Below are 13,448 nucleotides of genomic sequence, written 5' to 3' on the forward strand. Positions count from 1 at the left end.
TTAATGATATAAGTAGCTGTCAAAATGCACTCTCCCCAGTACTTTGTAGGAAGTTTGGACTGAAAAAGAAGTGCCCTGGCTGTTTCAAGAATATAATTATGTTTTCTTTCTACCACACCATTCTGTTCAGGTGTGTATGGACAAGATTTTTGGTGAATAATACCTTTGGATTGAAAGAATTGGATAGACTCGGTATTGGTAAATTCCATTGTCGGATCTAATCACCTTAATGGTAGTTTTGAATTGATTTTCAACTATATTAGTGAAAGTTTTAATAACATGTAAGGCATTACTTTTATGACTTAGCATATGTGTCCAAGTAGACCTACTGAAATCATCTACCAAAGTAAGGAAAATTTAAAATTGTCATGTGTGGGTGTTTGATATGGCCCCCATAAATCAACATGGACTAAGTCAAAAATGGCAGTGCTACTACAAGTGTTCTGTGGAAAAGGTAGTCTTGTTTGCCTTGCCATTGGACAGATTGGGCAAATGAAAGGTTGTTTGTGTGAGAAAATCACAGGTATGGAAGATATATTCTTCATTTTAACAAAAGGGACATGACCAAGTCTATAATGCCATAACAAATCTGCACTATCTCCAGGGATGACAACATTGCTACTAACAGGAACAGTTTTCTTGTCATTAGATGAACTATTCATTACAGAAACATTTTGATGAGGTAAACATGAATGAGAAGTACATTGAATATGTAACCTATCAGTTTTATGAAGTGATGGACATGTGGTAGATGAAATGGAATTCTTGCCCTTTTGTAAACAATCTGAGCAAAGAAGATACAAGCCATCATGAGCTTTACCAATTTCCAGAGGCCTCTTTAGTGAAGGGGCCTGCAACAGACAAGATGTGTTAGAGAAAGAAACAACACATTTAAGATGTAGAGCTAGAGAATTAATTGATATCAAGTTGTATTTGAAAGAAGGAATGAATAAGACATTGTACAATATGATCTGTGAAGTTATTTGCACATTTCAAACTTCTGTGACCTTGACTTTATAGCCATTAAGTAATCTGACTAAAATAGGTTCAGGTAATGGTAAAATGTTGGTGAGGTGAAGTTTGTTAAATGTCATATGGTGTGATGCACCTGAATCTAAGATCCACAAGTCAGTCTTAGCCTTATAACATTCACATGACAGTTTGTCAAAAGCAATAGAAGAAGTGCATGCAATGATACCTGCGAAATTCACAGTAGGATTTGTTGCTTGCATGTTGCTTGAATTTTCTGCCTGAAATTGTTGAAGCAGGTAGGCAAGTTGTCCATACTGTTCCTTTGAGATGCCAATATCTTGACTGGTGGCTTGACCCCCAGAATTACAGCCTTGTTCCACATTAGAGTCGCATGACACTACAGAGTTAGCTACCACACCTTTCCCTTTGTTATTATTTCTGTATGGCTGATTAGAATTAGGATTTTCATATTGTTGTTGTCTCTGAAATTGATTATAGCCTTGCTGTCCATTAGATTGAGGTCTTTGAGATCGATTATTATTCTGTGGATATCCATGCAACTGATAACATTTTGCTTTAAAATGTCCTGGTCTCCTGCAGTGTTCACAATATGGTCTGCCTCTATGATTTGAAGAAGTAGATGAATAATTCGTCTGGAAATTCTGGCCTTTTGGAGTACCTGAAGTGCCTGAAGTACCTGAAGAAATAGCAACAAGAGAGCTGGACTCAGCAAACGTTTGATTGTTTGACTTAAACTCTCTTTGTTTCTCCTCTTGTATCAATAGGGCAAAAGCTTGTGCCACAGATGGCATTGGATTCATCATCAAAATGTTCCCTCTAATCGTTGTATAGACCTCATTAAGACCCATAAGAAACTGAATTAATCGTCTATCCTGTTCAACCTTGTGCATCATATCCTTTGCTCCACAACTACATGTACAACTGCAGTGAGTTTTGATGCATAAACCACTCAGTTCTTCCCAAAGTTTCTTCATCTTGGTGTAGTAAGCTGTAACATCCATAACTCCTTGAATAAGATCATTGATTTCTTTCTGAATTTGATATAAGTTGGCACCATTGGTTTGATCATAACGATCCTCCAAATCAGTCCACAATTCCAAAGCACTATCAACATATGCTACACTATCAGCAATATCTCGGTTTAATGAGTTTAAAATCCAGGATGTAACCATATTATCACACCTCTCCCTTTGTTTGTAGTTTGGATCTGTAGGAAGTGGTTTCTTAGAATCTCCATTAATGAAACCCAATTTATTCTTTACCGATAAGAATTTGATCATGCCTCTTTTCCAGGTTCGATAACCAATTCCATCGAAAACAACTGGTACAAGAGGTGCACCTGGATTGTCTGATGGATGTAGGTATAACAGACTTCCTATTTCAATTCCCTTAGTTACTTCTAGATTAGTCACTTCTACCATTGTAGTGCAACAGAATCAATTAACAAAAGAAGGGATGAAAATGTGTAAGAAGGCAATAGAAAACACAAAAACAGCTGAAATCAAAAGTAAAACCAGGTAAACCTGAGAGATCTGATCTTCACAAGAAAAACAGAGACGAAAACAAACAGAGAGAGATCTGATGTTCACGAGTAGAACAGAGACGAAGACAAGCATGAATGATCGATCGATGGCTCTGATACCATGTTAAAACTCAAAATCATGATAAACCACCATTAATGGTGGCTGCAACTAAGCTGAAAGCTGAAAACAGAGAAGAACATTTCTAAGATTGAAAACTGAAAAAGAAGAGAGTTATGAACTACATGCAGTAGTCATATTTATACAGTTGAAGATTGAAGAAAAAATATCTAACCTTAACAGATTTCTAACAGAAAATTAACTAACTATCAAAGTTGTTAACTATAACGGAAAGCTAACTAACTCTAACTAACTCCTTCATAATCTTATTAACTTCAACAGTATATACTTTGGGTCATGACAATATAAATAAGTGAAGAGGATACAACATAGATAAAATAGTATCAAAGTGAATTACCATTAAGTATGATTATTTGCCAAAATAACGTAAAGATAATTGTTAACAGGACCACTCGAAAAAAGAAGTGTTTGGTAGTTCACCCAAAGTCAAAACAATCAAAAAGTCAATTAATACAGGCATTAGGTCATCTCGAATCCTACACTATTCTATTTTAATTCTCCAAATATAATAAAGAAGATAGACATAACTGCCAACGGTAGAAAGCAAAAGAGATCAATACTAACAAAGAGCACATCAGTCAATCTAAGGTGAAGACTAACAACAGATTCTCTGTTGTTGAACAAGAAAAAGAGAAAAGCACAAAAAAATGAAAGACTAATAGTTATACATAAGAGGCCCAAATTATTGAAAAACAAGGGTTGTAATACGCCAACAAAAAAAAGAAGGAAAAACATATTATAGAGGGTGGGTGNAGGACTAGTGACGTACAAGGTGTTTCTCACAACAAAAAATACCAACAGGGTTTCTAAAAAATCTAATTACAACCTTCCTTTCTTTGTTTTGCTCAAGCATTAAGTTAAAGCTAATTTAACCGTTAAAATTATGAAAGGAAGCACCTTTTCCTTAAGCTATTTTTGTTATAAACTTTGAATACCATTATAGTTACTAAAACTTCACTTGAAAAAGTCTTAAAAATTCGACATTATACTGAAATTATTATTTTTATTTCGTCTTAGTTATTGTTCTTTTCGAACATCTATTAAATATTAACAAGCGGGTCAATAATAACCCATCCCATCTAGTTTTCTTTTGTCCTCCCAGTTTTCTAATTTTACCTACAATTCGTTATAAATAATAATATCTATCAAATTGAAGTGAAAAGAAAAACATCGACTATCCAACAACATAAAAATTACAATCTTGACTCTAAACAATTAATCCTATCACTAGAAGTGCCGGCAAAATGAGCTCATATTCAGGTGACCCGCCTAAATCGTCCATATTTTAATGGGTTGGGTGAGTGATTTCTCACATGGATAAAATATGGATTGATACCCATATTTGACCCATAAAAATATAGGTAAAATATGAATTAGTCAAATGAGTTAAGCTTCTAAGTTTTATCGACTCAAAATTAATAATATAACTAAAAATAGTGTAATTTCTCTTGCTTTTTATGTTACTAGTTCTCGGAACGTGCATCGCACGTTTGTCCCCTAATTGATATTAGAAAATTTTAATTTATATAGCTAAGTTCAAATCTAAGTCCTTTCATATGTAAGTTTAACATAAGAATTTAACTTTGCACAAAGTATAACATGAAAATCTTGTGTTATATGTTGGAGGTCTGATATATTAAATACTTCATGAAAAATGAACATTTATTTTATCAGAGGAATTACTATATTTTAATTATTAAACATAAGTTTTAATAATCAAAAAAGAAATTGTCTATAAAAAAGATACGTATAAAGAAAAATATTACAAAATGTTTGGGCCGTATACCATCAAATTTATAGAAAAAATTAAAATTTCAAACGAAAAAAAGAATAAATAAAGACATGACATCCATAAAAAAAGACATCACATTTAAATATATAGACAAAAATATTTTCATACTGATTGAATTACATTTTGTTAAAAGTAGACTTATTCTAGACAAAACATGATTTACTCTAGACGAAACATATCATATGCATAAAAAACTATAATCATATATAATAATAAATAAGACAAACAGAAAAGAAGGCATGAATATGTTAAGAATAAAGATAAACTGTATTTCTTGATATATATATATATATATATATATATAAGTGAATTCTAAAATAATATTATTCAATGTATCATTTAGTCATTTTTTACTATACATTATTTTTTATTTTATTTTTACTTTTGCACTTATTTTGTACCTCTCTATAACAGTTAAGTACATGAATTTTTTGGACATTTGAGATTACATATAAAAAGGAAAAAGTACAAATATGTGGGTTTAAAAAGATAAATGATTATCAAACAATGAAAAATACATAATTATTATTCTATGGGATTTAGCATGTTTACCCTCAAAATAATTAATGATAAATACAAAAAATGTAATTAGCTTTACTATATATATCTTAAAATAGAAGAAAGGATGAATACAAAAATACAATAATCAACTACAAAGTTATATTTAAAAACTCAAAACGATGGAGATGTGAAAAATAAATATTTACTTACAACTTCATGTTGGAGTATATTCATCTTGTAACTATCATAGTTTACATATTTCTCAACAAAAAGAAGATGAATATGTATGAAATTTTAAAGGATACAAATAAATAAAATAGTAAGAATTCTTATAATTACAAACTGGTAATGAAAATTTTACAAGGGATGTAGACTAACCTACTCTAGTATGCAAGATGATTACAAACTTGAATAAAATAAGGAATATATATAATGTGGTGTGAGTGTGTTTGATAGACTCTTCATTACCCCCACTTATCTTAGAAATTAAAGTTGAAAGGTTATTAGACTCTTCAATATCTACATTTAATTAGTACATGAATATATGATGCATTAAGATCTTATTCGATGCATGAATTTAAATATAATTTTTACTTAATATTTAATTAATTAAATAGATATTAATATTAATTTATTTTAGAGGTAAAATAAGGGTAAAATGGTAATTCAACTTTGGGTTTTGGAGCTTCACACTTATAATAATATATGATTCTATAGAACTAACTATTGTTTTCTTTAATTGAAAATGTGAAGTCTTTGATCCTCCAAATATATATAATTTAGATGTACATTTCTTTTGTTCATTATAATACATTTTATTTATCTATTTTAATTTATATTGGATAATCAATAATTGTGTAAAATAAGCAAATCATGTATTAGTATTGACATTACTTAAAGTGCATTAAACATGTTTTAGTCCTAAAATTGCAAATATTCATTTACTTTGAAATTAAAAATTTTCATCTTGTTATTACATAAATTTATTTTATATTGAATTACAGAATTTAATTAATTTATTTATTTATATAATGCAATAAAACTAAATGAAGCATGTTCAAATTTTCATCTAAAAAGGGAATAAAATATCTTCTCCATATTGAATTCTTAAGTAAAGTACTACTTATTCATGAAAATATTGGTAAAATAGTATTTTACCCGACCCATTTATTACAAAATCAATTTTTACCCATATCAAATATGGACGGGTTGAATGATTATCCATTTTCAACCCGCCCACATTTGACCCAACCGGCCCATTTACCACCACTAGTCACGAGTTACATGGCCAATCCAACAGAATAGTCATTTCATACCTAAGATGCCAATGGGGGGTGATGTGGGTTTAAAGCTATCAAGGCAGGTCAATCTCTAATCGAATGAGACTGCGAGGCAAGGCGGGTCAAAGCCTTGGTTTTTAAAAATTATGCGGGTGCCAGGCAGGGGCGGATCTCCTACAATATTTGTCGACAAAGTTTTAGGTGTCTGCCACATTTTTTTTTACTTTTTAAAGATTTGGATTTTCGTTTGAGTTTATTTTCAATTAAACCTGCTAAATGTTAAATTCAATGGTACTTTATAAAACTTTAAAATACTTGTATATATAAGTGACAAAAGTAAGGAAAAATACTCAAGTAGTACAGAGCAGAACGAATTTATTAGGCTGGGGCTAAGCAGGTTGAGAATAAGAAAAAGGCAATGGTCTGTGGACCCTTGTACTTGTACGAGTTTGTATTGTGAATACTTCTACTTAACCATAACTAAACCCTTAAACTCAATCAAACGAATACTTTTAAACCCCTCTTATCATGTGTGCAGTTCACTCGCGTTTTAATAGGTGACATGTCAAATCCATGTCACATAAATTAAATTCATGTCATAATTTTCTTCATTAGTTATTTTTTAAAATTATTAAATAAAGTTATATTAAATAAAATTTAATAAATCCATTGGATTGTGTGGATTGTCCTTTAGATATACTCAAGACTTAATTGTATACATACTTCCAAGGTGATAAGAACCATTTGGATAACTATCTCTACTAATTTGTGACATTTGGGAGTGATATCTCAACACTATAAATAGAGATCACTCACATTTGGAATATACACTTGAGAAGAAAATTTCTCTTCTTCTATCTACTTCTTTTATTTTCTTCTCTTTATTATAACACGTTATCAGCACGAATATGCTCTAAAAGTGGTAGCACTTCGCAAAAGTGTTGTAGTTGAAACACTTGTGAGCAGGAACAAGTTCTATTTAATTTTCTTGTTACACATTTATATTTTCAAAAGTTCCTCTTATACTAATAATTTCTTTTAGTATATGTGTTATATGAAAAGGTACAAGATATTGGTTTGTTTTGCTTTAACAATTTTATAGATTGGTTTATAATTATACTAACAATTCTTCGTTTCAGAAAAAAAATTGAAGGATAAAAAAAGTAAATTTTCATGTTGATTTTCTTAGTGATAATTATGAGAAACTTATTAATATTTATAATTACTAGAGGGTAAGACGTTGGATTCAAGTCTCATCGCACTAAAAGAGTAAGATATCAGGTTAAAGTCCGGATGCACCATAAGAAAAATTACTTTAGGGTAAGACGGTAGATTCAAGTTCTATTGCACCAAGAGGGTAAGACATCAATTTGAGTTTTGATACACCATGATGATAAGGATTGGGTTCAAGTCCCATAGAATTTGGCGTAACACGCCTTATATGGATAAGACATTGAGTTTGAGGCAATGCACCATAGTGATGATATAATGATGATCAAGGCTTTGATGAATAGCCTTGAAATTCGTCCTGTTGAATTTGCTTCATTCCTTGAAAAGAATATGGTAACAAATATGATAATTTTGAAATTCGATGTAAACTTGCTCCATTCTATCGTATGAATGTGATAACAGTAAATAATTAGTCTGAAATATGACAAATGATTAACGATATGAAAAAGGGCGAGAAATGACGTAATTATAATAGTCATCGTTGTGGTAATTATAAAGGAAGAACACTATGGGTTCTTCAAATAGTCCTTCAAAATGTGAAGGCAATTTTTATTATCAAAATGATATGAAAGGTCATTGGACTTGTGAATGTTGTCAACCCAATAATTTGACAAGTTTTATAGATCCTCCATCAAAATAAAAGAATATAAAGTGGTGGTGCACTTTATTTTTCAAAGTAATGTTGAGGTGAATCATGTAAATATGGAAAATATAAAGGTATGACATGCATAAATGATTATCGTCAACTCATGAAACGATTGTGGCTTGTGATACGCATGAGTGAATATGGAAAATATAAAGGAAAAATATGAATAAAAATATATCCATGAACGGTTAGATATATGTCACAATTCACCTCTACGGGAGGTTTGAGAGAAATAAATAAATTTTATTTGCCATGAATGGTCAATGATCATGTGCGTTTATACGTCATGAATATTATGGTACGTTTGTTATGAACTAACGAAAGGACAAAAAGAAAGTAGTAATTTTTGCCTATAAAGGTTGTGGTCATGATCAAAGATATTGTATGACAATACAAATTCGTCATTGATTGTGTACCTATGGTACAACAAAAGTAAAGCAAAAAAACATGTCTTGCTTGTAATAATTTTGACCATGACAATAACAATATAGTTTTCTCCTTGAAGGAGATGTTCATCATATGGATGGCGTCATGAAATATGTGATAGTACACAGAAATTAATTACATGCTCTAACGAGTTGTGATATTTCCAGAGGAATAATATTGGGGTACGGTTGTAGTAAGTCTCAAAAGAAACTTTTTAAGTTTCGAATGAATTGAAAAGAAATATTGAGACTATAAATTATGAAAAGATTTGTTATCCTCATATTACTACAACCGAAGAGGATTATAAATATTTATGTAAAAGATTACCCACTTTTCCTCTTGTTTGTTGCAGACAAACATGAACATGCTGATGAAATCACATGCAAAAGTAAATTATACGTGTACTGAAATAAATATCAGTTGGCATGACCAGTTCACCATCATGGTTTTAAATGTGATGAAAATATAATTGAAAATTTATGTAGCTTATATGATGAAGAAATAAAAGATTCTTCAAGAATTCTCGTGTTGCTTGTTTTCATTGTACCAGCTAAGGTTGGGATTGTAATCCCGTGAAATTTTTGGAACATATAAAAAAAGTGAATATGAGCTCATTCACCTGTCATGTGGATCATTTGCAACTATATGTTGGATGCATCTATGCGATGATCACATGTGCTTTGGTGTCAACTTCCAAATTGGGGTTTGTAATATTGTTTGCTCGAATTGTTGAATTAAGAACACAGTTCCAAATTATGAAATTAAATTGATAATGCTGATTGATTTAGCAAAAATTGTATGCCTCCAATTATAGCTAAATCATGGTTATGAGAACAAAACTCCCAAATAAAATTTGGTATGAGATTATTTTATTTAACATGTAGCAACACATGTATGTATTAAGCCAACAAGGCTTCCCCACTAACGTTGGTTCAGGTTCAGGAATCAAATAATTTTTCATCTAAAATATTGAATGTGCGATTATGATTTTAATTGTTCCACCACACATAAAGATGAATTCCCAAATAAGGTTGGGATGAATGTTAGATTTTCTAACATTGGGGAAGAGATGATTGACAGCTGAAAATTATGTGTGAGGTTTAATGATGAATTATCTAGATCCTCGTAAATTAAATATGTGAACTTAAAGTTCAAGTGATAATTCATTTGCATAATGTTGCAAATCAATTGCCAGATGAATGTATTGATCCTATGATATAATTCAACTGCAAATGCTACAATGTGAAGTCCTTGAAGGACAGAGTCTATGATACGCCGAAAGCGTAATAGACCAATCGATTCCAAATATAAAATTCCTTGAAGAATGAGAGGAGCAAATGATCAACATGGTCATGATAATGAGGCAAGTGCTATAAGATAGCACCACGACATAACACTTCATAAAACCTTGAAAAAAGTTCAAGTACCTGAAAAATAATGAAAAATTAAGTTCGATAAGTTATGTCATGTTGGAATCGATATCAAATAATTGTCGATGGTATCTTTGATATGAGGTAGCGCTTAATGATATAAATTGTGACGAAAATCTTGAATTCAAATTTGTCATATAGTGTGGACAGATAAATGGTTGGCCAAGTAAAATGCATAATTCAAGTATATTGTTTCACTTAGAAAAGTGATGTTTTGAACTGATAGTCCATAAATTAACATATAATGTCAGTGGGGTACAATAAATTATTATGCTATAGTATAATCGTAATATATGAAGTAAACTTGTGTCTTGGGGCATAAAGATTTGTCGCAAAATTTTTGACATTATTGGAGATGTTTTCTCCTATGGTGGATGCAATGAGGTTTGTTTTGATCTGACAACATATAAAAAAAATTAAATGCATATAATGAATAATTATCATGTCTAGCTAGACAATAATGAAGGTTATATAGAAATCCTTGAGGTAATCGAGGTGTCTGAAGCATATAAAAGTTTGAAGGAAACTTTCTCAATAAAGCTTCAAAAATTCTTATATGGATTGAAATAATCAAGGAAGAAAAGGGTACAAAAAGAATGACCTAATTGTCGTTAAATTTTTATGAAAATGAGCTTTTAAAAGCTATTGAGTATTTGAGAAGGGGATCTAAAATGAAAAGATTCTGAAAAGATAAAATTTTGTCTTGCCAAAGATTAAAAATTTGACGAATGAAATATTTGTCCGTCAATCAACATACACAGAAAAGTTTTGATGCGATTTTGATACAGATAAATCACATTCATTCATTGAGTACCCCAATGATTATGAGATTGTTTGACATAAATGATGATTCAATTTGATCTCAAAAGAAGGATGAAGAACTTCTTGGTGATAAAACTCCATATCTTAGTGCAATCAGAGCATTAGTCCATCTTGCTAACAATACTCGACCAGATATTTGTTTTGCAGTAAATTTATTGGCAAGATTTTGTTCCTCCCCAACAAAAGGACATTGAAATGGTGTTGAGAACATGCTCAAATATCCTTGAAGGACCATGGTTATGGATTTATTCTATTCCGAGAAATCCAAGGCATAATTGATTAGTTAAGCTGATGCAGAATAATTATCTGATTCGCATGAAGCTGGATCTCAAACACGCTATTTGTTTACATGTGGAGGCACAAGAATATCTTGGCGATCAATTGAACAATCATTTGTAGCCTACATGCAAAAATAACAGCCCTCTATGAAGCAAGTTGAGAGTGCATCAGGTTAAGATCAATGACACACCATATTCAGGAAATGTGTGATTTTTCTTTGAAAAAGAATATACCAATCACAATGTACGAAAATAATCAACTGCAAATGAAAGTGTCCACAAGATGATTGTTGCTATGAACAGGTTGAATGAGCAATTTACTTGCAGTAATGAGATCACGAATAGAGTGATTGTCAAGAATGTATTCGGTTAAGCTCAAAGCCTCATCAAATTCATGAAATCAGAAAATGATATATCATAAATAAGTTCAATCATGCAAAATATTCATGATTGTGAGTTGACCACAGAGAGACTTTCAATATCTGAGAAGTTGGTATATAAGACTGGATGACATCATCATAAGAAATTAAGTGATGTTTTGATGAGGGGGAGTTTAATACGCGTTGCATTATTTTTCCCTTAACCGAGGGTTTTGTCCCTCTGGATTTTCCAGGCAAGGTTTTTAATGAGGCAACAACTAATGCGTACCAAAACATATGTGTATTTTTTTTCCTTCACTAGAATTTTTTCCCACAGGGTTTTTCCTAGTAAGGTGGTTTTAACGAGGCACATTATCTACGGACATCCAAGGAGGAGTGTTATAAATCCATTGAAGTGCGTGAATTGTCCTTTAGATATAACCAAGACTTAATTGTATTCATGTATATATGCTTCCAAGGTGATAAGAACCATTTGGATAACTATGCCTACTAATTTGTGACCTTTGCGAGTGATATCTCAACACTATATCACTCACCATTTGGAATATACACTTGAATAAGAAGAAAATTCCTCTTCTTCTATCTACTTCTATTATCTTCTTCTCTTTATTATAATAAACAATAAATTATAAATTTATTAAGCAAAATTTGGGACTGCACAGTGTAACATTAAAATCCACCGGCAAAAGTTGTCGCCGCATCGCTCTTCTTGCCGGCGAGACCTGTACTCGTCTCCATCTCCATTGCAAACCTCACTATTTTCCTTTCCTCTTTATCCAACCTCCACAAATCAGTAGTGGCAAGCCGATACACCATCGACGACCCTTGCGAGCCACCACGGACCGCCTCTCTTCTCCATCCTCTCCGTTGTACCATTAAACCAGTTCTGGTGAAGAAGATCAGTGCCACCTCTCTATTACTCCACTTTCAAACAGTAGACTCCGACGAGCATCACCATAAAATCAACGTCGCTTTCCCCCTCCAGTAATAACAACTTGAAATTGACGATTAGAAAGTGTCAATGCCCTGCTAAATGTGATACTAAGTGTGGAGAATAAAGGTTAAGGGGTTGGGGGCAAGAATGTAGATGGACGAAAAGTAGGTGGAATTGAGGAAGAAGATGACGACTTTTTTAAAAAATTTAGTTTTTCTTTATTATTTTAGTTTTAAGTTGTTTTAATTCAATATTTTAGTTTTTAATTTTATTTGAATTTAATATTTTAGTTTTTAGTTGTTTTAAATTTAATATTTTATTTTTAAATATTTTTAAATTTAAATATGAAGTTCACTCTCCTCCACATGTGTGTGACTACACTCTCTTGCCAACTCAACCCTTTAAATACCACATAAGTTTGGTCATGGCCAGTGGTTTTGATATATTATATTTTATTGAGTTTATGGATTTAGTTGATAAATGATTAAATAGAAGGGTTTACAACACAAACACATACAAGTATAAAAGTCTACCAGAACATTTCGCCTAAAAAATGTTATGTCAGACTGTACGGGGTGAAGCGGATTGAAAATTGTGGGTTTGACAAAACCCACCCAACCCCATTTCCACCCCTAGCCTAGCCATACCCATTAAGGGGTAACACGTTGATATCAAAGTTCCGAAGGTTTTTCATTCTGTGTGAAATTTCCTTTATATATGTTATGTTATGAATACATACAGTGGATTCTTCACAGGGAAAATTACGCAACAAAACAAACTTATAATATTTAATTACTCATCATAGCTATAATTTGCTATAATTACCACTCGCGACTAATATTATACATTAATTACGTGGGCTGACTTCGAATTTTTATAATTAGTCACGTATGTGTATGTACAATTCGCTAGAATATGCATATATATATATATATATATACTATACGATTATTTAACCTATATACATATACAATTCACCTCTCTCCCGCTCTCTGTCCTCTCTCGCTTGCCTCTCTCCTCCCTCTCTCTCCTCCCTCTCCCAGTCTCGCTCGCCTCTCTCCCCCCCCCCCCCCCC

Source organism: Solanum pennellii, chromosome 7 (assembly GCF_001406875.1).
Source record: "Solanum pennellii chromosome 7, SPENNV200".
Classification (NCBI taxonomy): Eukaryota; Viridiplantae; Streptophyta; class Magnoliopsida; order Solanales; family Solanaceae; genus Solanum; species Solanum pennellii.